The sequence below is a fragment of the Fukomys damarensis genome, unplaced genomic scaffold (assembly GCF_012274545.1).
Source record: "Fukomys damarensis isolate Sample0158 unplaced genomic scaffold, DMR_v1.0_HiC HiC_scaffold_28, whole genome shotgun sequence".
Classification (NCBI taxonomy): Eukaryota; Metazoa; Chordata; class Mammalia; order Rodentia; family Bathyergidae; genus Fukomys; species Fukomys damarensis.
The window spans coordinates 28,300,878-28,327,524 of NW_022900940.1; the positions used below are offsets into that span (position 1 = coordinate 28,300,878).

The 26,647-nt window shown below is 36.8% G+C and overlaps 1 protein-coding gene and 1 long non-coding RNA gene across 2 annotated transcripts in view; one reads left to right on the forward strand and one right to left on the reverse strand.

Moving 5' to 3' along the window:
* Positions 1 to 26,647, reverse strand: part of Rarb (retinoic acid receptor beta) — a 712,875-nt gene that overhangs the window by 476,000 nt on the left and 210,228 nt on the right. The gene's annotated exons all lie outside the window — the stretch shown is intronic.
* Positions 19,818 to 26,528, forward strand: LOC104873473. The gene is made up of 3 exons (XR_783486.1): positions 19,818 to 19,852; positions 24,267 to 24,384; positions 25,602 to 26,528. It is a non-coding gene; the product is annotated as an uncharacterized LOC104873473 (long non-coding RNA).

Consider the following 26,647-nt stretch of genomic DNA (forward strand, 5'->3'; position numbering starts at 1 on the left):
TTTTTTTTTTTTTTTTTTTTTTAAGATCTTGGGCAAATAAATGAACCACAAAAGTCCTAAATACAACTTAAGAAAAAAAGTGGGGGGGGGGTTGTGGAGTATTTGCTTTGCCATCCTGTTCTCCAAGGAGCTCAACATCACAATGGTTTGCAATCTTTTGGCGAGACGCTTTTTTCTCCTCACTTAACAGATGGGAACGATTTTGTAAACTTTTTCTGAGCTATCCAGAGGACCGCCTCTTCGCTCCTAAGTGCCTTGTCAGCGGATTCCAGGAGCCTGGCTGTAAAAGCACTTGTTTCCACTCTTCCCCAAGCTCAGAAAGATGCTTCTTAAGCTATCGTGAGGCAGAGCATAGCCATTCAATTATCCAAATACTACAAGTCCATAAAAGAACACTGTGCTGCGACTGGTTTCTTAATTTGAGGGAAGCAGCACGCCCCTACACCATCCCCCAGATCCTGAAAATAAATCTCCGTATAACTTCTGACTCAACCACTCTGCTGGATACGTTTCTATCAATTTGGAAAATAACTCGCAGAATATGCAGACCAAAACAATGTGAGCACAGAATACCACAGAGGGACAAATAAACCTAAAATTAAACCTTTCTACACAGATACTGAGCGTCAAAACAACAGATTATACATTTTGTCTTTTTTTGTTGTTTTGATACAGATGTTCAGATTTCAATTTCCAGAATGCTTTTAAATGTACCCAACTGTTTTAATGTGATAAATGTCTTTCAGTGCCCACTCCACAAATATTCCAGTCATCATAAGCTGCATGCGTTTATGTCTACGACCACTCAGAGAGTAAGCGAGGGGGAAAAACTAAACAAACTAAAACCCAATTGTGAAATCTATAAAATTTACATCTCCCCCATGTGAAGCAGATGGATTTTGCAGAAAGCAGAAAGCAAAATGAGCTGTCCAGTTGAAAGTTTGGTTGGAAGCTGCTTTCTTGGTAGGGGTAAAGCAAATCTCACACCTCTGTGCTTCTCCTATTCTCCATGCATGCACCTGCTTAGAAGAAAATAGTGTGAGAACTCATTTTCCTAAAGAGATCAGAAAATCCCAGGGCAGGCTGAGCTCCTCTTCCCACATTTGCCACCAAAGACAGCAAGCCCTCAAACCTCAGAAAGCATTCCGATAACACAGGCACCTTCACTTCTTAAAAATAAACAAGCCAGGCATGGTGGCGCATGCCTGTAATCCCAAGGGCTACATAGTGAGTTCCAGGTCAGTCTCAACTACACAGTGAGATCCTGTCTCAAAAAACCCAAAATAAAATAAAATAAAAATAGACATTGGCCCATGTGTGCATATCTCTTTAGTGCAGTTGACAGGAGCTCTCCTAGGAGACTGAGTTGTTGGTTCCACAACGATCCTTAAATAGGCGCAACTGATGAAACATTTACTCTAAGCCCTAGGATCCAATGGCTGCTACTGCCAGAGACAGAGATAGGAAAATCTATTTCCCAATTAAATAATCGCATGCTAAGTTGTTTCATTTTGTCCTTTAACCTAGTCCAGCTTCCCAGGAACATATCCAATCAACTTCACATTTTCTTTAAATAATATACAAGTAGCATTTTTGCGGTCATGGATTACCTTTTAATTGTTTATTAGTACATATTTGTAGTACATAATGTTTACATTTGCTTTAGGGATTTGGTTAATGTACTTAACATATCATAATTATCTTTACTCCCCTTCCCACCCCTTCCTCAACCTGTCTCTGGATCCCCTTCCCATTTGCAAGAGATCCATCTCCCTGTGTTCTATTTCCTATTTTTTTAAAAAAGACATTTATACGTTGGGTTTCTAATATAAGAGAAATCATGAAATATTTAAGCTTGTGTGTCTGACTTATTTCACTTAACATTATGGTCTCTAAGTGCATCCATTTTCCTAAAAAGGGCTCAAAAGTATCCTTCTTTTTGGCAGAAAAGTACTCCATTACATATAATACTACACTTTCTTTATCCATGTCTCTGTTGATGGACATATAGGCAGCTCCAAGATGTAACTATTATGAATGGTGCTGCTATAAATATGGGCATGCATGTATCATTGGAACATGATGCCTTTAACTTTTGGGGGGAGATACAAGGAGAATATCTGGGACAAATGAAATTTATAGTTTCAGTTTTTTGAGAAATCGCCATACTGACTATCATAGTGGTTGTACTAGTTTATATTCCCACCATAATGTAGAAGGGTCCCTTTATTACTTTAAACATTTCTTGAAGGAAACTATTTCTTTCCCCAACATAAAAACTGGAGTGTGAGTTTGAACAAGAGACAGTTGTTGAATAAATCACATAATAGTTACTTCGGTAAATAGCTGTTTCTGAAAGTCTTCTTTGCTTAAGGTTAAAAGTCAGATTTGATTTGGGAGGGCATTTGTGTCTCCTTCATCCTGTGACCATTTTATTTTTGTCTAGTCTGAACTTTATATAAGAAGTAAGAAGAGATTCATTATCTATAATGAAGGGCTGCATCCCAAAAGCCTAACAAAATTTGACACCCCGCCCCAAAGCAGCAACATCCACTTTATGTATACAACAGTGTCCCACAGCTGGAAGATATACAGTGGAAGATTCCAGAATGATATTTTGCTCTGATGCCTTAACTTCTTCAGAGCACAGGGGTGTATGAAAAAAGTGATAATTGATAGTGTATTTTTTTTAAGACAGGGAGTTACTTATTGAACATAGGTAGTGAAATGTTTCTTAAAATGAAATCATTATGCAAAACAAGTTAGATACTGGTTTTGAAATGCAAAGCTGTTAAAACAAGGGACAAATATAAGAAATAAGGAAAGGCTTAAGAATATTCTAATTTAGAAATTATCCTCAAATATTCATTCTGTTTCTTAACAAACAACTAAAAAGCATTAGAGTGTAGGCTCTCATCTTTGTATCAGGCTTATTTTGAATGAAGTTCTAGTGGTGAGATGCAAAGGTGTCAAGAGGTAAGTTATCTCCACAGAGTTTGCCTCGCTCCATTCAAGGAAATGGATCTTTAATTCTTTGAAGATCTGCTTTGCCTGTATTGCTCTGTGCTTTCATTCTGATGAACTATGGATTTCAATGACTATGTTCTGTCATTGGGTTAATGAATATTTTTCTGATAAGTCAGATCATTAGACGCAACTGAGGTTATCTCCCACATCAGGTCAATGGTAAGGGATTAATCTGATGCTAGGGTCATTAAGTAGGGACTTGGAGGCTAATGTATCAACATCTGGGAACTGCCTCAACTTCAAAGGATTTGGATTGAACTAGGAATACAATCTACGAAAAGCACTACTTCTATTTTAACTCCAAGATCATTCATATGGAAACTATCAGTTCAAAGTCTTGCAAGGGGAGAAAACGAATGGTGAATAATCTTGGCTTCCCTTCTAAGGAAACCATTAGTATTGCTGAACCTCACTGAGATATAACAATGCAAAATAAAACTTTAAATAATGCCAATATCAACAGGTGCACACATTAAAAAAACCATAGCAGCCTCGCTTCAGACCACTTTAAGTGCTACTTCGAAGACTTCAATGGTGACAGCTGTTAAGTAACTAAATACAAGGAACTGATATTAGCAGCATCTTAAAATATTCTCGTGATTCACAACATGCTTGTGGGATATGATCCAGTGCCCACTGGTGTTTATAATTATGTTTAATTTTCTTTGTTATTTCTTTTATTTATCCCTGCCCACTAAGCTACTTTGTATAAATAAATCAAATATAATTTATGGTACACAGAACTCTAATTTTGTGCCTATGATGTACTGCTCTAATCTTGGCATTATAATTTATTTGAAAAAATATATACACACTTTTTTTTCAGAGCATGGTAATCAATATAAAATAACTTTAGTTTGCAAGGCAATATTTTGTAGAAGAAAACTAAAACAAGCCAAAAATAATTTTAAAATTCTGTTCTTATCAATGAATATTTAAAGTAAAATTTGGCTCACTTTGTTTTCTTTCTCTCTAATCCTTGCGAAGAATCTGTGATTTCGGTCTGAAACATAGAATCAATCTTTGCATCCTAAAGAAAAGTCAATTTAGAAAGTTCCACAGCCTCCTTTTGAACTAATAAAAGGAAGGGGGGCAGGGTGGTGAGACAACTTGGCATAAAATTCAGCAAACACTAGAATGACAGGTACCGCAAGCTACATTGTGATAAAGCTGCCAAAAAAAAAGCCTGTATTTTCCTTCTTTTTCATTATTAGAAAAAACAAAAAAAACAAAAAACACTTGTGCCATTTAAAAAGAGCTTTCAAGTGTTCCACAGTCAACGATTTAGCAACTTGTCAGGGACTTAGGGAGCAGTTTTTCAATACTAATAACTTGAAGTACTAATGTCAAATTTCGTTTTTAGAATAGCAAATATATCTGGTTCACCAAATAGCTTCACTTTTCTTTAGGAATGCTCTACAATGAATATATTCGCTTTAACATCTATTCTTTGATAAACCATTTTGAGGTGGTCTGACTTTTGTTTTCCTTACTTTCACAAACACACTCCTCCCCGTGATTAATGGCCTCCCATTGGGAATATGGAAAATTTCCCAGCCCATTCCCTTGAGAATGCGCCACTACATGGATTTCTAAACGAAGCCAGATTAAAACAGGAGGAGCATGAGCGATAGTGCCCCTACCCCTGAGCCATCAATTACATACAGTTATAAATCAAAGTTTTCTGCCTGAACAAAGACCAGTGTGGCAAGCAAACAAGGGCGTTCGCGGCAAATTGTTGTGAGACTGAATAAAACTCTTGACAGACAGGAACAATTGAGTTGGAAAAGCCACTGTCAATATCACTCGAAAGTTGATCTGATTTATGGAGAGTTAGACACGGTGTAGCAAGACACCGAGGATTGATAGAGCAAATGGCAAAGGGAACTGTGAAAGAGCTCATATGAAACCAAACGAAGGACTTCCTTCATCACAAGGAAGTTTAGCCAAATGACGTTTCTATCTGCATCTGACTCCTTCCCTTCGATCCCTACTGTGAAATACCTAAGCTGGCCTGTTGGACCTTTCTTCTACTTTCATTCTCCTTGCTAGCAAAGTAGTGCTCTTTGCAACCATCCCATGAGCCGTAAGTTCAGGCTCACACCTTGCATTTTGTAACTACACTTGAAAGAATTGAATTTTACCTGAGTCAGATACTGATTACATGCTCTACATAAAAATCTATTCTAAATGGAGAAACAGGAAAATATTGACTTTTGTGAAAACAAATGAAAATACCATCAGAAAGCAAAGCAAGTGGTAGGAGGCATGAAATTAAATAAATTGTGCTATGGTTTTCTGGTAGTTTTTTTCCCCCCAAGATTTCTCCTTTGTCTTTTAGAATCAAATACTGTTCAAAAAACATATATGTGAGAGACAAAATGATAATAATCAACATTACTATTAAAACTAATATTTATTGAGTGTTTACTATGTGCCAGGAATTCTTCAAACATTATCTCATTTATCTTCAGAAATAAACTTATGAAGTATTTACTATTGTTCTCCATATTTCATGTAGAAGTAATGGATACATTAAAAAATTAACTTCCTAATGTTACATCACTAAGAGGGTTATACAAGTAAGACATGATTTGTTCTGGCTTTGAATCCAGAAAGCTCTTGAGTCTATAATCTTAACCACCACACCTAACCTCACCTGTGGGATAAAAATCAGCAATATGTATTTTGCAATTCACTCAGATATGATTCAGATGTGATTTAAATCTAAAGTTATCTTTTTCACTAAAGGCTTTCCTTATTTCGATAACCTACCTGCTATTTCCTGTGGAAATATATTATATATCTTGGTGTACTTGTTATAGCACATTGGACTACTATGACTGATGAAATAATCATGCAAATTAACTTTACATGTAAGTTTATTTTATTGGTTGAATGAAAATGAAAGTTATGGAAATGGACTTAAAATAAACATGAAATAATTGTGGCAGGGCGGACTCATTCTCATTTCAAGGTGTGCAGTTCATACTGTCATGGTAGGGATTAGGGCTGTGATAAAGGCTTGGTCCCCAGCTGGGTGCTATTCAAATGTGGTGGAACCTTTAAGAGCCAGGCCTAGTGGAAGATCATGGTGGGGGTGACCTTGCAGAAGATCCTGAACGCCATTTTTTGCTTCTTCTCTCTTCTGCCTTCTCTCCCCACCTCCCCCTCCCCCTCCCCTCTTCCTCCTTTTTAACTTTCACCATCATTGCTGCAGCTCCAAAACTACGAACCAAAATAGACTGTTTCCTTTTATAAACAGGTCAACTTGTGCATTATTTACAGTGACAAAAAGCTGACATAAAGAACTTACTCTATTTACTATAGGTTACCTGGACATTGTTATGTTTATTAAAGAAATTCTGCTTTATTTTCACAGTTCAAATAGATGATGCTATTGCCTACCAAGGAATAAATCGCAATTCATAAAATAATTCAGTATTTTTGCCCTTCAGGTAGTTTGCCTATAGTCATTACCTCTTGGTATCCTGCTTTTGGAATGATGAATTCCTTATGCCATCTTCAGAATAATGGAGCCTATTATTCTATAGATTATAGCTCATCCAACTTAGAGAACGGCAAGCTCTGATTTATAATTTCACATTGAAAGGACAGTATACAAGTGCTTTCTTAACTGTCATGATAATTACATAAATATACAGTGACATGATTATGAAAATGCTGATAATTAAGGAATTAAATCAACATGTTGGGTTTTATACAAGTTTGTGAATGCTTTTTAAAAAATATATTCAAAATGAGTTGACTGAAATCTAATTTACAATTAAGGTTTTAAAAATTAGAAATGAAATCTATATATTTGGGAAAAGGGTTTAAAAACCCTAAAAAGGGCTGGGAATTTAGCTCAGTGGCACTGAGCCTGTCTTGCAAGTACATGGCCCTGAGTTTGATATCCTGGTACCAAACAAAACAAGAAACCTTAAACAGACGGAATATATATATGCAATGTTAATTCAGAGAAAAGAACAGCAAAAACTTCTCCTTGCATTTTCTCATAAATCCCCAAAAAACAATTCAGACATTCATTTTTTAGGTAGCATTTTATAGACCCCCTCCCCATACAGCAGTAATTTTCTGGCTGTAAAAGTATGTATGAATAGTTTTTGTTGTATATGGGAAAATTATTTGTGTGTAAAGAAAAAAATGTTGATGATATATTTCCAGTGTACTGAGCAAATTATTAAAAATAAAGAAAAAAACCCTTACCAGTCTGTTATGACTTTAATAGCAAATTTTTTATACTTATTTTTGACAGCCATGATAGGCTGACAGTTATTACATTTAACATACTGTTATCAATAACTATACTAAATAAGACACTGCTTTTCAGGTCATGGAAAACAGAAAACTGATACTTGAGGGAAGGGAAGCACATGAGTAAGTTGAGTTTCTCTGGGGAAAACTTGCTAAACACAGAGAAGAGCAAAGCAATGAGAAAGCAGCAGCTTCTCTGGACAGAAAAAGAAAAGACTGGAGAGTAGGGGTGTTGAGTTAGACAGAATCTGAGGAATAGTGAACCAAAGAAGAGAGAGACATAAAGTATGAAAACTCATTAGAAGGTACAATGGTCTAATTGAGTCATCAGCCAAATGCCATCCAAAGGAGTCTCCCAGAGCACAGCTATTGGGGACTAGGAAGTGACGATCATTCCAAAGGTCACACGATACTGGACACTTCAGTTTATGACAGACCTTGTGTACTGCTCCTAACACCTAGCTGAAACTTTATGAAGGCCATACTTTAGAAATATGACTACTCTGGGGTTAGGGATTTAGCTCAGTGCCACCATGCCTGCCTTGCAAACACAAGGTTCTGAGTTCGATTGCTGGAGATAGAGAGAGAGAGAGAGAGAGAGAGAGAGAGAGAGAGAGAGAGAGAGAGAAAGAGAAAGAGAGAGAGAGAGATCTACTTTAGCCTCATAGGAGTTATTTTAGATTTTCCTCACCAAAATGAAAACCAAGCTGAAATTCCAGTTACTTAACAGCCTACCAAAACTCAATTACCTTCAAAGGAAGACAATACAGTTCAAACTCCCAACAATTTAGCATATACAATATTAAGCATGCACTCAGTAATTCCTAGACAATATAAATAGGAAAAGATGACCATGAAAGACAAACTCAAATACAGAAATACAGAGATGAGATAGATTTTAGATTTAACATACAAGAATTTAGAGTTCTTATAATATATTCAGTGAAAAATGATAAATATAATGAGTGAACAAATGTCAAATTCTGTCAGAGAAATGCAAACTAGAGAAACAAATAAAAATCCCATAACTGAAAATACTGCCTGAAAGGAAACAAAATCAATGCATGAATGTTATAGCTTATATCTACATGTGCCTCCCAAAGCTGCATGTTGTCATCAGTGGGGCTTTCAGAGGTGGCTGTAGATCAATCTAGGATGTGTGAATGTACATTATGGGTGTGTGGTACTGGATCACTCCACTAACTGGTTTATCATAGTTTTGGATTTGGGTACTGGAAAGCCCTGGGTATGGTGGCACCACCCAAAAGGCTTATAGCCTGGATGGAGTAAAAGGGGAAGGGACACTTGGTACTTGCTGCCTTCTGCCTGCTCTGACATGGACTTTTTCTTCACTGTGGTGTCACCCTGCCTTGGAGCCAGCTAACTATAGACTGAAACCTCTACAAACTGTGCGTTGAAATAAACATTTTCTCCTTTAATTTGTGGGTATCAGAAATTTTGTCTCTACAATATGAAAAGTAACTAAGACAATGAATTGAATAATAACTGATTTGAAATGCAATGAATTTGAATAAAGATCAATAGTAACTTCCTAAAATAAAGCACAGAAAAGATGGAAAAAAAAACTGTAAAGAAAGTCTCAACAATCTGTGAAAGAACATAAGATAGACAGGAATCTTCAAAGAAAAGATAAATCAAGGCAGGAAAAAATTTGTTTAAAAAATGGTCAATACTGTTATTCTAAAATACTGTTAATTAACTTGGAAACAGCCCATTTGCCCATCAGTCAGTTGGAGATTGGATAAAGATGATATGATTTTTCTATAAAATGGAATACTACACAGCCATAAAGAATGAGAAATTACTCATTCATAGGAAAATGGATACATATTGAGGATATACTCCTAAGTGAAATAAATAAGTCACACATGTATAAATACTGAATAGTTTCTCTGGTGTGAAAAACTATAACAGAACATAAGATTCTAATGACATAATTGACAATGTGAAATAGGAAGAAAAGAACTAAATGTGTAGGGGAAGTGGGAAGAGTAGGGGAAAGGAAATAAGGGCAAAGAAAAAAAGAGAAAATGAAAAAATGGAATAAAGTATTTATAAGTAGGGAAGGGAGGAGGGGCTGAAGGGAGGACAGGGATAAGGGGAAAAAATGAGAACCAAGACCTGTCATGTAAAGGTACAAGGTCGCAATGATGAATGTAACTGTATTGTATACCTAAAATGTAGCAATAAACTCAATGAGAAAAAAATAAAATACTGTTAATTATCATATTTAAGAATATTACTGAATGCAAAAAAAGTAAACCATGTCTACTTATATCATATTAAAGTGCTGAAAAAAGATAAAAAGAAAAATCTTAAAAGCAGCCAGAAAGAAAAGGCACCTTTTATACAGAAAGAAAATAACAACTGCATTCATCAGAAGCAGCACAGGCAGGAAGGCAATGGCACAGCACCTTTAAAGTACTGAAATTTCAAACGAACATGAAGCAGCTTCCAAGCCAGGATCCTCTATCCAACAAAATTTATCCAAAAAACAATGCAATATAAAAACATTTTCAGATAAACACATGCTTAGGTGTGACCACTGGAAGATGCACATTATATAAACTTGCTCTGTAATACCGTACCAGAGAAAGTTCATCAAGATAAAGTGAAATACTATTAAAAGCATATTCAAGTATATGTGAAAAAATAAAGATCAGTAGAAAAGGTGAGTAATCATAAGGAATATTATGAGTAATTATAAGCAGTATGTGTCCTTGTTTCTTAATTTGTTAAAAGAAGTGATTATTTGAAGCAAAAACAAGACAATGTGCTTTTGAGTTCATAACTTATTTAAAAGCCAAAGACATTACAGCATTGATACAAAGGAAAGGAGGGTTAAATTCATATAGCATTATAATGTTTTAACATTGAACTTGGAGACATATAACTAAGTCAAAATAAACTAACTTGAGTTTAAAGATGTATAATACCTAAAACATATAAAAATATAGAAGAGTTGTAGCTAATAAATATAAAGAGATAAAACACAACAATAAAAGCTAGAGAAAAAAACCTTTAAAAAAAGTAGAAGAAACAGTTTATAAAGGGCAAATGGGAAAGAAGCAGTACAAATAGCAGGATGGTATAAAAACTCAATTGTATCAATAATTATATTAAGTGTAAACAAAATACTTAATTAAAAGAAATACATTGTCAGATCATAGAAAACAGTAGTCCCTCTTCAGCATTCTTTTCCAGTGTATTTTAAATCTTACATTTATGCTCTACATTTAAAACATAAATACAGAGCTTGAAGAAATAATCATGTTGAAAATAGGCATCTTAAAAGAAAGATGGAGTGACAACATAAATATCAGCAAAGTAAACCTCAAGACAAGTATTAGTAGAGTTAGGGATAATTCATGATGATGAAGAGTAAATTCATCAGAATATCAAAATCATAAATGTATGCACATCAAAAAAGAACTTAAAAATGTAAGCAAGCTTTAATGAAAGAAAGCAAATGGAAAAGAGACACATACAAATATATATATATATTTTTTGTTGTTTTTGTTTTGTTTTTTTTTTGTTTTTTTGTTTTTTTTTTTGGTATTGGGGATTGAACTCAGGTCCTCACACTTGTGAGGCAGGCACCGGAACCACTGAGCTAAATCCCCAGTCCTGTTATTTTTGTTTTTGAGACAGGGTCTCACTGTGTAGTTGAGACTGATCTGGAACTCACTATGTAGCCCAGGCTGGTCTCGAATTCACAGTGATCCTCCTGCCTCAGCCTCCCGAGGGCTGGTATTACAGGTGTGCAGCACCACACCCAGCTATACAAATATAAGATTTTAATGTTCTTGTCTCCTTAGTTGATAGAACAAGTAAATAAAAATGAGTAAGAATGTGAATGCTTGAATGCTACTAGTCAATTTGACCTAAGTGATATTTAACCTATAGAATACCTATTCTTTTCAAGTGTGTATAATACTCACCACGAGATACTGTATTATATGATAAATTAATTATTTAATAAAATTAACTTTAATAAACCTTAAATTGTTAAATATTATATATAGTATGTTCATATACATGCTATGTCATGTATGGAAGTTGAAAACAACTGAAATGAACTATATATACAATTATAATGATTGTATAATTCTTTTTATATGAAATACCTGCAATAAGAAAATTCATGGAGCTGGGCGTGGTGGCACACACTTGTAATCCTAGCACTCGGGAGGCTGAGGCAGGAGGATCGCTGTGAGTTCGAGACCAGCCTGGGCTACATAGTGAGTTCCAGGTCAGTCTCAACTGCATAGTGAGACCCGGTCTCAATAAACCAAAAAAAGAAAATTCATAGAAATATAAAGTAGATTAGAGGTTATCAGGGGCTTGGGGAAGGAAGAGGACTACAGAATTTACAGACAGATGAAAAAGCTTTCACAATAATGATGATGGTTGTATAATATCATGAGTATAATGAATGCCACTGAATTTTAAACTAAAAAATGACTAAAATCACAAATTTTACAAGAAAGAAGTAACATCAAATTTACACAAACCCAGAAATATGGGTGTAAACTGATGTGAAGCCAGAATAATTCTTTTAAGAAAAACAAACAACAATATGATAAAACACAGAATAGTATATTCCTCCTGGACATAGTCTCGAAACTTAACAAAAATTAGCAACTAAATTCAGCAATATGCAAAAGAAGACCATCAGGCCTGAGTTTTTTCCCCCAAAAAAGTATTAATATATTTTTAAAAAAACACTCATTGGATAGTTGCACTAACAAAATAAAGATAAGGAAGCAAATGATCATCTTTGTAAATATGGAGAAAGCAATGTACATTTATGACAGAAACTTGCAGCAAACTAGAAACTGTGGGGTCACTCTTAACCTGATAAAAGGATTCATAAATGAAAAAGAGCATTTAGGATAATACTGATGGTGAACGGCTACATGCTTTCTCCCCAAGACTGAGAAAAAAGCAAAAACTGCCACTGTCACCACTTTTATTCAATATTGTACAACAGGTAATCAAAAATATAAATATAAAGTTTAAAAAAGAAAAGGTAAACTTTTTATTAAAAAACAATACAACCATGATATGTCCATGAAAATCCTAGGTATTTATAAAAACTGTATATGTGACTTCAGCAAGATACAAATATACAAGAATAGTTTTTCCAAATATTAGAAATTAACAATTAGAAACTGAAACAAAATATAATGCTATTGATAACAAAAAGAAACAACATGAAATAAAGATAAATTTAATGGAATATATATAAGATTTGTGCACTGACATCCACAAAATTTTGTGAGAGAAATTTAAAAGTCTAAATAAATGCAGAAATATAACATATTCAAAGCTTAAAAGACTCGACATTGTTAAAATGTCAGTTTCACCAAATTAATTCACAGATTCAACAATTTCAATCAAAATCCCAGTAGGCTCATTTGTGGAGTTTGACAAAATGCTTCTAAAATTTATTTGGAAATGCAGTGGACCTAAATAAATCAAAACCATTACGCAAAAACTCCACAAAGTTGGAGAATTAACACTACTTGATTATACTTTAAAGTAAACAAGACAATGTGATGCTGTCACCTAGATTGGCAAATACATCAGTTGAGTATTGGAAATTAAAAAATAAAATCACACTTGAGTACTTAATTCATTTTCTGATGAAGACAAAACAACTTAATTGAAAAATTAACATCAACTTATCAAACTATTGTAAAAATTTAATATTTATGAATAATCAATTTAAATCCCAACTTTATATGATAAAATTTTAATTCATAATGCGTAGTATGATAGAACTTAAACAACAAAAAATTCCAGTTTCTTTTAAATTTATTTTTCAGCACTGAGGATCAAACTTAGGATCTTGTACTTGCAAGGAAGGCACAGTGCAACCAAACTAAAACCCTTGCCCTCCAGTTTCTTGAAAATAACAGGAGAAGGGGCCAGGAATGTAGCTCAGTGGCACAGTGCTTGGCAAGTATGAGGCCCTGAGTTCGATTTTCAATACAAAAAAAGAAAATAACATGAGCATATATTTGAATATTTTGGGTAAGAAAAAATTCCTTAAAATACAGAAAACATTAGATAGTAAAGAAAACAATTAAACTAGAATTTATTGCACTAAAAAAAACTGCTCACCAAAAATTGAAAGAAATAAATTAGAAGTCCATACACAAAATGTTTTTATGTCTATAGCTTTATATCTGTATATATTTTATAGTATTTCTTGTAGAATATAAAAAATACTACAACTCAGTAATAGTCAAATAATAATTAATAATGAGAAATTGAGTGGTTAAACCAATATTGCAAAGGAAGACTTTTGAATAAGCATGTTAAATAGCTTCATTAATTACCAAGGATATTCAGATTAAAACCAAAGTGAGATATTTCTTCCTACCCACCCAGCCATGGCTGTAATTAAGAATGACAATCACACACACTGCCAAGAATAGGAAACAACAGAAGCTGTTCTTCAGAGACAGTATTATATAATGGTTAAACCATTCTGTAAAAATGGTGGGCAATTTCTTATAAAGTTAAATATATACTTGATCTATGATTTAGAAATTCCACTCCCAGATTATCATCCAAAAGAAATGAAAAGATATATCCACAGAACTCTGTATGAAAACGTTCATCATAACAGTTTTATGCATAAAACCCCAGAAGAGATGTGATCAAAGGTTTATCTACCTAAGAAGAATAGTAAATTAAGGTATATTAATACAGTGGAATATCTGTCAGTAGTAAAAAGGAACAGAGTGAAGAAACATTACAATAATATGAGTGAATCTTTCAAACATTATACTAAGGCAGATATAAAAGGGTGTGTAGGAAATGGAAGAGGAAGTAACAGATGGAGGACAAGCACAAGAGAACTTCCGAGGGATGGAAATAGACCTTGATAGGGACTTTCTTTGTCTATATGCACACATTTCAAAATTCCTTGAATTCTATTACTGTACTCCTCAAATTCTGTTACTGTATGTACCTTGTACATCAATTATTAGGAGTACAGAAAATAATGCTAGGTTTGGAACAGTGAAGGCCAAACTTTAGAGACAAGTGATGTACAATGCCAACACTGCAATTAAACCTGAATACTGAGGTTTTAGGTTAGAAAAAACAATTCATACATTAATATGTTTTGTTTTAAAAGAAAGACAAATGACATGTGTGCCATAGGTTCTCCACCACTGGTTTAGAAGAATAAGAAAACAAATGCTATTTGAGAAAGACCTTAATTAGCAATGCTGATTTTGACTATATGGGGAGGATCAAGGTCTCTCCTTGTGGGCCCGCCTGCCCACAGTGTCAAGTCAGCTGACTTTAGATGGCATTCCTTAAATGACTCCAAGAGAGAGTGCTTTTTTTACACAGAGACCTAAACACTATAAAAGAAAACAAGACCTGATGTCTGACCACAATGATATTCAACAATAGCTCTCATCCTATTGCACCTGATTTCTTTTTAAGAAATCTCATTTGAAAGGCTAATTCCTATGGGAAACACTGGGCTTGGTAAGGTAGCTCCATATTCCTCAAAGCATATTCAGGATCTCTTTTCTTCTACATGTTAATTCATTTGATTGGAAAAAATCAGTGGCTAAATGGGCATTTAAAGTAAGCATTTTGGTTTACTTTTTATTAAATAAGGACTTTTAGACTTTTCATATATTACAAGACATCAGAATCCCTAACAGGTAAATACTCAGGGTGACTCCTCAAAAATGGAAACACCTTGAACATTTTTCAAACCAACATGAACATGGACTCATTTATTCACTAAAAATATTAGCATAGAGAGGTTCCATGGAAACAAATTTGGGAAATTCCAAGACGGTACAGGTAAAGCTATATATAAAATAGTCACAGAGTTTTAGCAATTGTCCCTGTATGTATAACGTTATGTATACTTACTTCAGATTTAAAAATTAACTGCTTCTTGCAAGGACCAGAGTTCAATCCCCGGAACCAAAAACAAACAAACAAACAAAAAAACCAAAAAACCTGTTTCTCTAGATCCTATTGAATGTTCAACTTAAGAGCTGTTAATTTAACTGAGGTCTTAAATCTCTGAACAGATTATTGTTTCATCTTTATAAAAGTATTTCAGAAAAAGCATAAACTATATCTAATTTTAAACTATTTATTTTGATAACCAAACGCTGACCTATGGGTTTTCCAGTCTCTTTCAGAGACCTAGTGGCAAAAATAAACAATTTGATAGTCTCTAAACTGAAATATTGAGAGATAATACATCAATTTGTTGATTACTATGATCATCAGTATGTTGATGGGCCTAAAATCATTGATTTTTGCATACAAACTCTGCTACAGAAAGCTCCCAAAGTCATTCTTTCTTCCTATGCCAAATACCTCCAAAGCAGCATGCTGAAATACTATTCTAGCAAGGGATTTTGTTTCAAATGTCAAAATCATTTGCTTTTCCAGGTTTTTAGGATAGTTCTGTATGTACTAAATGGTCTCTACACCCCGACCCAGACTCCACGGATAATAAGAGGGCTCTCAGCAATTAGATGTGTTCCATTAAAATATTTTCCCCTAGCTGTAATATAGCAATGGCCAAGAAAAATTGGGGGAGAGATTTTTCCTCTCCACTTTAATAAGTGCACATCCAAGTTGGGCCATGCAGAGTGTCGGCTCAGGCATGCCCCAGGCTCAGCATCCATCTCTCTGCTGCTTTACCACTTGCAGACTGACAGCTAAATTACTGCACAGAAAAAGGTTTCTGTGGGCTGTAACCATAATGCTGCCACTGAAACTAGTTTGTAGGCTAAAGGACAAGCAGATGTTGAAGGACAATTTTCATTATCAGAAAAAGATGAGGTATTAGGGAGCAGGGCAGAATCTGGATGCGAAAACAGCTTACCAAAGCTGAGGACAAAGCACAAAGAGACACTAATTGAGTTGTAATTTCTTTGTCAAGTGACAGGTACGTGCTGAATTCTTGGGTGATCCCCAAATCTGCATCTTACACTCTCTGTACCCAATGGCTAAGCATAGAGAAGGTTTTTACCTATAAATGGAACTGAAATTTGAACAAGGAGAAAGAATCAATGATTTTTTAAAAATAAATTGAATTGACCATTTTCATAAAAATGAACTTTTGTTGATGTATCATCAAACAATGAGACTGGTCACTTACAGAGATAGGAAAATCAAGTTCATATTTAGTAAATTATTTGGCTTATATATACAAGTCACTGAAGTAGGTATATAGGAGATAGTATCCTGGCTTCCTGTACATTGGATTAAGTAGAAGAAAGACATTCTTAAATGTATAGCAGGTTACAATTGTTAGGCAGGCAGGAATCACATTTATCTTAGTGTCTATTGCATGTTCAACTCTCAGCTGAACAGTGCAATTCATTTACCAGGCACTCAGTATATATTTACTGAATTAATTAATGGATATTTCTTACTATAAGGGAGAAGGTAACAATACAAAGTTACAGATAAGTAACTTGGTAGGTTATGAAGGGTAAAGCATTTCCTTCCAATTGGAAGGCTCAAGAATGAGACTTTATAAAGACGTGGTATGAGATTTGGACATTGGTGTTTATAAATAGTTGGAGATTTGGAGTGACACTAAAGAAGAGTAAACGAATGAACAGAAAAGTGGAGAAGCCCTAGGAGTTAACAGGAAATATCAATATTTTAATAGTCAGAAGAAACTGTCCAGAATGCATGAACACACTCCTATCACTCTGAATTTCAGTATGTGATGAAGAAGCAAATGATTTTATAGTTGTCTATGTAACTGAAAGCCATTAAGTCAGATTATACTAGGCCTCAGTAAATGATTGTAGCCCAAGCTATTCTTTTTCAAAATTTCAGGGAAAACCCTTAAGGAGAAGAAATATATTATTGCCTTGTACATTAGCAGTTTTCCATTATGATAAATTAATGCAGTGAAAAACATATACTTTAGGTAGTTTCCTGGGTTAGGTTAGAACTGGTATTAGAAATAGCAGAAATTTGATCCAGACTATGCTCAGTACATGGAATATTGCCAGCCACATAGTATGTGCTTGAAAAATATTTCAGTGACTATTGTGAGAAGTCAAGATTTTTAAAAATCTATCTAGGAAATAGATTATTTTATAGATACGTAAAGGGTTTACTTTATCATCTCTAGTCTCAGGCCATCAAGTTTAAATGCAAAAATTGAAACTGTGAATAAAAATGTCTAATTCACAAGGCAGCCAATGAAAAAAAATTCAATGTTTTCTACTACTCAATATGCAGCAACTTGTGGTTTTTAACTTCTTGAGCCACTTACAAGCATCCTTATTATACCCATGCTATTTATTTATTTTTCAATATCTACTGGCCTCCTAGGATTTTCACTTACAGGAATTATACTCACATTATTTATTGCACAGCATATTACAATGTGGCTGTCCAAAGCACTTTGATGAAGCATCCACAGAAAGGGGTTCAAGGGTCAGCTGAGTTTGGGAAATGCTTTATACTCTGAACTTACTCTCTGAGGTTCAGTTAGTAAGTAACACATTTAAGCTTCTCAGAAACCTTGTGGTAAAGAAAACTCATTACCTCTGTATAATGCAGTGTTTTTCAAACTGGATTAACTATAGAACCTATATGAATGGCTTTCACCATCTTGTAGAACTAGTGTTCTGGATACACCCCTGGGACAACATCCTAAACTACAGCTTACAAACTCAGGACCCTACATTGCATCTGTGTTTTAACACGGAGTAACTGCACACATTAAGGGAAAGAGGGAAGAAAAATGCAGCAAAGTCAATCTGACAAACTTGGGCTGAATTCTCCTGAAGTATCAACCCACTACCTCCTGTGCAACTTGTATGTTTTCCCTGCTTCACGATGGCTCTGCCAGTTCCTTCACACGACTCCCAAATCACATCAGATATTTCATTTTCCTGAAGATCTCTGACTTTAGAATTTAATCTTAAAGTATCTTAATCATTCAGTTGTCCCAAATACCGTCTCACCAAGAAAGGAATGCCAGTATTCAAACAGGAAAAAATGAGTACTGTATAAGATGAAATCTCTTTTGGAGCTAGAAGTAATTTCTATTCATGCTAGACTTCATGGGGACATTGCTGAGTTCCCTACATCAGCACATTGGCCTCCAAATGGTATGTGCCCCATTTTTGACACCTGAAATTCATTCAGCTCTTACAATATTGTGGGAATCATGGGGCACTGCTAGTTGTTTCCGTGAAGTAATTTATTTGTGGATCTTCACTTCCATATTGGATCGTTCCCCACTTCTGATTTTGCATCTTTACAGGCTCACACCCTAATGACTGGCTGCTCTCATGGCCCATGGGATTCCAGATCAAACCCTCCAATATTCTGTTGACAATATTCTACAATATTCAACAATATTGATAATATTCTATTTACAAACAGCACAGGGGCCTTCACAGCAGATTGCCTTCATGACAAAGCTGATTGCTCTCGAGACTGGGGCCTTACTACAAATTTTCAAATATATCATGTTACCTTTTTTGAGTTAACATGTTAAACCACTCAGTTTTGTGATTAAAAAGTGTTAGGGCCAGGGATTTAGCTCAGTGGTTCGGTGGCCTGCCTTGCAAGCTCAAGGATCCAAATTCAATCCCCAGTACCAAAAACAAACAAACAAACCCAAAAAGTGTTAGTTAATGCATTTATAATACATGACCATATTTTCTTCTCTAAGTATTCTTCACTTTTATCTTTTTAATAATGGCAGAGGTCTTTGTCCTATAATTCATTATCATTTCTTGAAACCAACCAATTATATTGTTACCAGGAAGGATGTAACCTTATGGTTTGGACAGGAAGTAAAAGAACTAAAGTTACTAAGAAGGAGCTTCCTGTTTATGTTTTGCACCTTTGGCAAGGAGTGTTTAAAGCAGGATACACACACACACACACACACACACACACACACACACACCCCAACCACTGAGGTCAGACAGGCATTTAGATCACCAGGTAATGATTTGGGTATGGAGGAAGGGGCACATGCATTGGCTTCCAGTGTGGTTTTGTTTCAATAAAACCTCAGATCCAAAGTAGCAAGATATATATTTATATATATATTTGGGGGGGCAGGGGTGTCACGCGCCATTATTTCCGGGTTCTTCATGCCCTGCATGAATCCCGGATGTGAGTCCGCTGGTGACGGCGGTTCACGCCTGCGCAGAAGGGGCGCTTGGCTCGTCAGAATGACGCAGGCCGGCATTGACCAATAGAAATGGGCTACGTCACCCGAGAGGCTATAAAAGGCAGGCTCGCATCCGGCTCGGGGTCTTTCCGCCATCTTGAAGAATGTAGAAGAACCTCCAGTAAAGCGTGCATCAGAAGAATCCTGAGTGTTGCGTGTTCCTTGCTGGCGAGGTGCGCGTAACAAGTGGTGCCGAAACCCGGGAAGCGACAACCATCATCGCCGGCATCAGCGGAGACCCCTGACTTCAGGAGGATTCAGAACTGAGCAGCAGGAGGGGAGGATCCACCAACTTTCCGAGAGGTACACTGTCTGGTGTGGGCGGGTGTTTTAATTTGTTTACTCCAACAGGTTTAACTTTGTCGGTCGCCCACTTTCGTAGATAAGGGAGAAATGGGGAATTCTACTTCACAATCACTGGTTTATGCTTTACAAAGCCTGTTGAAGGAAAGGGAGTTAAAAATATCGGAGCAGGTTTTAAGGAGGTTTTTAAAGGAAGTGGATCGAGCGGCGCCCTGGTTCAGCGGTACCGGGTCACTCACGATCCCATCCTGGGAAAAATTAGGAAAAGACCTCCAGCGAGAGAAAGATAAGAATACCTTAAGACCGGGGGTTTTACCAGTGTGGAAAATGATTAGGGCCTGTTTGGAGGATAAGCGCTGCAATGATAAGGTGCGGGAGGGACAAAAATTGTTTAGGGAGCATCAAGACAGTGTATCAGAAACGGAGAGGGAAGAAAGAAGTAAGTCTAGACAAAAACGGAGAACAATGGGAGCTCAAGAAGAAGGGAGCCAAATTTCCGGCCCTATTGAGGCCTCAACGGGCCTCTACCCTGCCCTAGATGAACTAAAAAGATTAACATTAGCAGAAAAGGAAAGTAATTCGGAGGGCTCCTCGGAGGACTCCGAGACCGCGTCGGAGTCCTCAGGGGAGCCGCCCGAAAAAGAGGAAGTAGTAAGATAATTCAATTGGCCAAAACCATCTGAGTGCACTCGTTAAAATTGTCTTATATGTTTGTCTGTCTTAAGTGTTATATGTTTGTCTGTCTTAAATGTTCAAAGATGTTTGTATGTTCTTGATCAGAATGACGTCAAATGCAAGTAGATTGTTGATTTCTACAACCTGGCTTTATAGGATCAAATAAAAAATTTAAAAGATATTTAAATACAACCTTCAAGTTTGGATATGCTCCTGTTGGTGAATAAAGAAGCAGCTGCTCAGAAAGTTTATTCTGATCTTTGTTCACTAATGGGAGCCACCAAAATAATTTTTTATAGCCTTATAAAAAGATACATCTTGTTAAATATGTTGTTGGGAATATTGTTGGTTATCAAAGGTCTGAATTACAAATATGTTTCTGATGGTTATTTTCTGTTAAAAAAAAAGGGGGGGGGAGATCCTGTTGCTACAAAGCCACATTACAGGATATAAGAATTCATTATAATTATTATTGCTATTTTTCTGATATACAAAATGTATTTATATTGTTTGACCATGCAGGTTTTCCAGCATATTGTTTATGACAATAACCCTTTGGTCCAGGTATTCTCTCTTCTCTTCTGCTCCACCTACTTATGGTTAGTTCTTTTCACCACCAACAACAGGACCATCAACATCACCACAACACTTCAATGGTCTGCACAACATCACCTTTGCACCCACTCCAGTTTGTGTGTGGCCACCATTTCTTTGGCTTGTGGCTAATGTGACTCTCTCACAGACTATGGAACTGAATTGTGCCAATGATACTTGTTGGTACGCATCCTGCTGGGACGCTACCAAATTTCCTCATGCTGTGGTCGTTCGAATGCCTCGATTCATTCCTGTGCCAACGGAAGTGATGAATCCCTTGAGTATTGTAAGATCTAAGAGAGACTTTGGGATTACGGCAGCAATAGTATCGGCGATAACTATTGCAGCCGCTGGTGCGACCGCAGCCGCCGTCTCTCTTTCCACGTCAGTACAAACCGCAACCGCTTTGAATAATTTGTCAGCCAATGTAGCCTCTGCGCTCGATATGCAAACCTCTGTTAATGCCCATTTGAAGGGAGGGTTAATGATTGTTAATCAAAGGGTTGATTTAGTGCAAGAGCAACTTGATGTGTTATGGCAATTGGCCCAAATAGGATGTATGTGGAGGATGCCAGGACTCTGTGTTACACCTGTACAATATCATAATATGTCAGAAGCTGCGAATCTATCTAGGGAACTCTCTATGTATTTGACATCAAATTGGACGGGACGTTTTGATCACTTGGTTAGACAATTGAGAGTAGCCATTGCTCATGTTAATTCTACCCGAGTAGACATTGTTTTTGCACAAGGTATATCTGATTGGATTGCAAGTGCTGTATCTATTCTGAAGGATTGGGCTGGAATGGGATCAATGATTGCTTTGTTGGCTTTGGCAGTGTTTTTGGGATTTTGGTGGTTATGTAAGATGAGACAACAGAGACAAAATGATAATATGTTGATGCAAGCTTTCGCTGCCCTTGAAGCCGGATACTCGCCTGCTGCCTGGTTGGCCAATTTACAATAGTAGCGTGAACGTTGGTCAATATTCTGCCTATGCCTTGCTCATTCAGAGGCCATAAATATCTGCATCTCTCTACCTCCTTGGACATGGCCTCTGCACTCTGTGGATTAGTCCATTGCACCAGAATCAGGCATGTCTTTTTACAATCTTGTTGATCAGCCTTTGCACCGCTCAGAGGTTCTCCTCATTGCACGAGCTAAGGTGATCCAACAGTTGCTCACATGGAATACCTGCTTCGACCACCTTTCGGCCGGGGTGGTTGACAGGCTCCTCCTGAGCTCTAGTTATTTTAAGGAAGGGGGAGATGTCACGCGCCATTATTTCCGGGTTCTTCATGCCCTGCATGAATCCCGGATGTGAGTCCGCTGGTGACGGCGGTTCACGCCTGCGCAGAAGGGGCGCTTGGCTCGTCAGAATGACGCAGGCCGGCATTGACCAATAGAAATGGGCTACGTCACCCGAGAGGCTATAAAAGGCAGGCTCGCATCCGGCTCGGGGTCTTTCCGCCATCTTGAAGAATGTAGAAGAACCTCCAGTAAAGCGTGCATCAGAAGAATCCTGAGTGTTGCGTGTTCCTTGCTGGCGAGGTGCGCGCGACACAGGGGTAATGAAGGTATATTGTTTGTGATTGCCAAAAGTTAGTAATACTACTTTCTTTCATACAACTCGGGCCTTGGATATGAACTGTCTGCTATGCAATTACTGACATCATTCCTTCCACAAAAATTTATTAAGCACTTACTAATGGACAGGTTTTATATTTGAGCATAGTAGAAATAGCAGTAAGGAGACAGGCTTTCATGAAGCTTACTATGGAGTGGTATTATTTTTAACAAGACACTACATTCTTATGTTTTAGTGACTCCACTTTGCATTTATTTTGGTCAATAATACTGTAAGAAAGACAAGCATGGCAGACTCAGTCCAGGAGATTTGAACTTGGGAGCCCAGGGCAAGGAAAAATCATGAATGAAATTCACTGTGGCTATGCTTTGAATGCTAATATTCCCTAAAGCCTGGATCCTTCCTAAATGGAAGCCATGAAGCAACAGAGAAAAACTGCTAGCATACTGACTATGCTAAAGTAAGAGATGAGTGGGGAGTTAATTTCATCTCATTCTGTAGATAAAATAACAGGGGTCTAAGGAACCTTAAATATTGAAGATGTAATCTTTATAAAAGACAGACTTTGCCTTGCACTTGCACATAGGTTAAGTAAAGGTAAAACACTCAGGATTGTGCCTGGCAAAGCTACTATTTTTAATCCCTACTGTGTCTTCTGTGTTTTGTACATTGTAAATGGTAAAATGTTTACATACCTCTCTATCTGAAAGATCTTTGGTAATGGGATATTGCTGTCTCAGGCACTTTTAAGTACCTACAGGGTGTCGGTGGCTTTATTTTGATAATCTCTTCTAACTCAAATAGTGCTTAGCACAATCCTTGATGTCAGTGATTTCTAGTTAAGTGCTTATTGAACTGAATTAGAAAGTGGCCTAAATTTATTCAATTAACACTTCTCCCGTAGTTACCACTATGGGCTACCTATACAACCTCCTTCCCCCTTAAAAAAAGACACGTTAAACTCCAGAATGTGACTGTATCTGGAAGCAGGCTTGTTTCAGATGCATTCCCCGTGAGATTATACTGGAGTAGAGTGGGCCTCTAATTCAACATGACCCGTATCTTACTATAAGACAACTATGTGAAGACAGACCTGCAGGGGAGAAAGTGTTGGTAAAGGCAGAGATTGGAGTAAGGATGTGGGGAGTTAAGGAATTCAAACAGTTGCTGCCAAACAATCAGAATCTAGGACGAGTCAAGGAAGGACTCCTCACTTCAGGTTTCGAAGGAGGCATTGCCCTGCTGACACCTTGATTTAGACTTTTACTCTCCAGTGCTGTCAGACAACATATCTGTGCTGTTTTGCGCCACTCGCTTTGTGACATTCTGTCGTAACAACCCTAGGAATTTACAGTCACAACTTAACTTCACTGAATCATTCATGTAAGTAGTTGGATCAGATGGTCTTCCCACCCTTAGCCACCTGATAAAATGCACTATTCATTTTGGACTTAGATATTTGTATATGAAGTTCTTGTTATGCAAGGATCAAAACAGACTTGATAGTCACAGAAAATGTTCATTCATTTAACTTTCCCTTCCTCCTTCCTCTTTCAGACATTCTTGAAGTATGCCAGATAAAACAGCATGACAGTGTATATATACACAGGCAGCCTCACACATGTCAAGGTGCAATCCCCCTGAGATTTACAATGCCCTCCCCTTTTATAATCAGGTAAGTAGTCAGGGAAACATGGGGGATTTCTGAGGCCGACTTGGGAAGAGAGATCACATTGGGAAGTTTCCAGAGTTCTTAGGGTGCTCCAAGAACTCCATTCAATATGAAATCCTTCCTTGTTTTGGTGGAAAGATGCAGCAAATAAATTTGGTACAATATATACCAGTTAATTCAACAAAATGTCAAACTGTCTGGGAAAGCCCTTGGAAAGGTTTACTTTCTGTGTCACCAGGGAACTGAGTGATAGGAAGGAAAGCTCATGAAAATGAGATTTTCTCTAACTTCTGCCTATGGTGAATAAATCAATGGGATTTTTCAAGTCCCCTCAATATCAATGAGTTTATTTCATAAGCAGGCAAATATTCACAGACTCCAAATAATCTCCTTCTAGTACTCTTGTCCTTCCTCCCTTTCCTCTTTTAGTCTAATTGCTTGCTTCTCTCTTTCTCTTTTTTTCTTTTCCCATTCCTTTCCTTTTTCTTTGCCATTTTCTTGGCACAAGTATATGAGAAAAGATCTCTCTGGCAACTGCCGCCTTTCATCTCTCAGCTTCTAAAAGTCATGATGAGTATGATGTGTCTTGACTTTGTGAGGTTTTTTTTTTTTTTTTCCCCCTCTAAGATTTAGTCTCCCTGCCCTGAACTGAGTTTAGGGTAATTGTGTATCTGCTTGAGGGCTGAATGCAATCTTTAGCCTTTTTCATAAAGTTTATGGCCCTGGTGCCCCTTTAAAGGTCTCATGTGGCTGATTGATAGGTTCATTTCTGATACTAACCATAAAGAATTGGCCATCCTCAAGATAAGCCGCTCCTCCCCTGAGCATTACTGGAGGTAAAGGCGGGTTGCCCTTAAAGATGAAACCATCATTATGGATGGTACTTCTTTCCTCAATCAGAGTCATCCTTCAGCAGCTCAGGCAGTGCACTGTGCTGAGGGACTGCACCATGGGACATATCTGTTTAGCTAAGTCCTTTTAGTTAATGGGTGTCTAAGGATTAAAACATCCTCATGCACAGGTGGAAGAAAGCAAGGGCTAACACGCATCTCATAGCTTCTGTTAATTTTTTCTTGGGTCCATTAACCAAAGGACTCAGCAAACTCACAAAATCTCCAACTTAAACTCTAGTGCTTAATCTAAGTATCCCCCAGATATTACCCCTTTAACACTGGTTTTCTTGTTTCCACCTCAACCTATCTTTTAACTATTCTTCATAGGAAAGCGTGGTAAACCTGTTTTACTTCTGCAACTTGTATATTCTACAAACGAAGATGTCTGCATCACAAATGACATTTGAATTCTTAGGAAAAGAGAGAAGAAGGAACAGGGAAGAGGAGAGGGGCTGACAGGAGGAGAAGAGACACACTTGTGACCGGGAGTGGGAGATTTTATGAAGGTTGAACTTTAATTCTTAATTACAGATATAATTTCCTGCACAAAGTGTGTTAATTTGTCCCTAGCCAAAGACTGTGACATAGATGCTTCAGAGGAACTGATAAAACCCGACAGCCTAACAAATGTAGGAAGCTGAAGAAAGGAGCCAAATACCAGAATGAATTAATGGTGGAGTGATAGGTGAAGCACATTTGTGAAGGGAAACTCATCAACCAAATATTTCCTAAACAATTTTTATAGAGTAGGTATAATACCAGGACTATGGGCTCAGAGATAAGGCATGGCCAGTGCATAGAAGAAATTCGTATTTTAGGTAATGGGAACTTCAGAACTGTACATCATTACATTAAAATGTTAGAGGATAATAAAAAATGTATAGAAATGTTGCCAATACCTCTACTTCCACACCTATTTGTAGTTTCTTTGCGTCATTGCATCACAAAAAGCCTCTTGTTTGATAAATGGACCATTTCCTCCATCTTGGAACATTCTCTTCTGTCTTTTGTGTACTACATTCTCCAGTTTCCACTTACAGTCACAACTTACAGTCTACTTCTCTAATTGTATCTTTTCAATCTCTATTAAATTTAAACTCATCTTCTGTTGTCAACTACTAAATGTGATTTCACTAAGGTTCCGTCCTGGGTTCAATTCTCCATTCTCTGAGGCAATACCATTCAACATTTAGCTTTTTACATACCACGGACACTCAGATCTCTCTAGGCAGACTTCTCCCTCTACAACCCATGTGGAAATTTTCCCTTTCCCAGGTACTTACCCAGGGTTACCCTTGTGAGGGCACTCTAACAGATAGGTATCTACCTGTGTTTGCCAGTCAGGACCCACGCCAATGTTCAACTGTGTATTT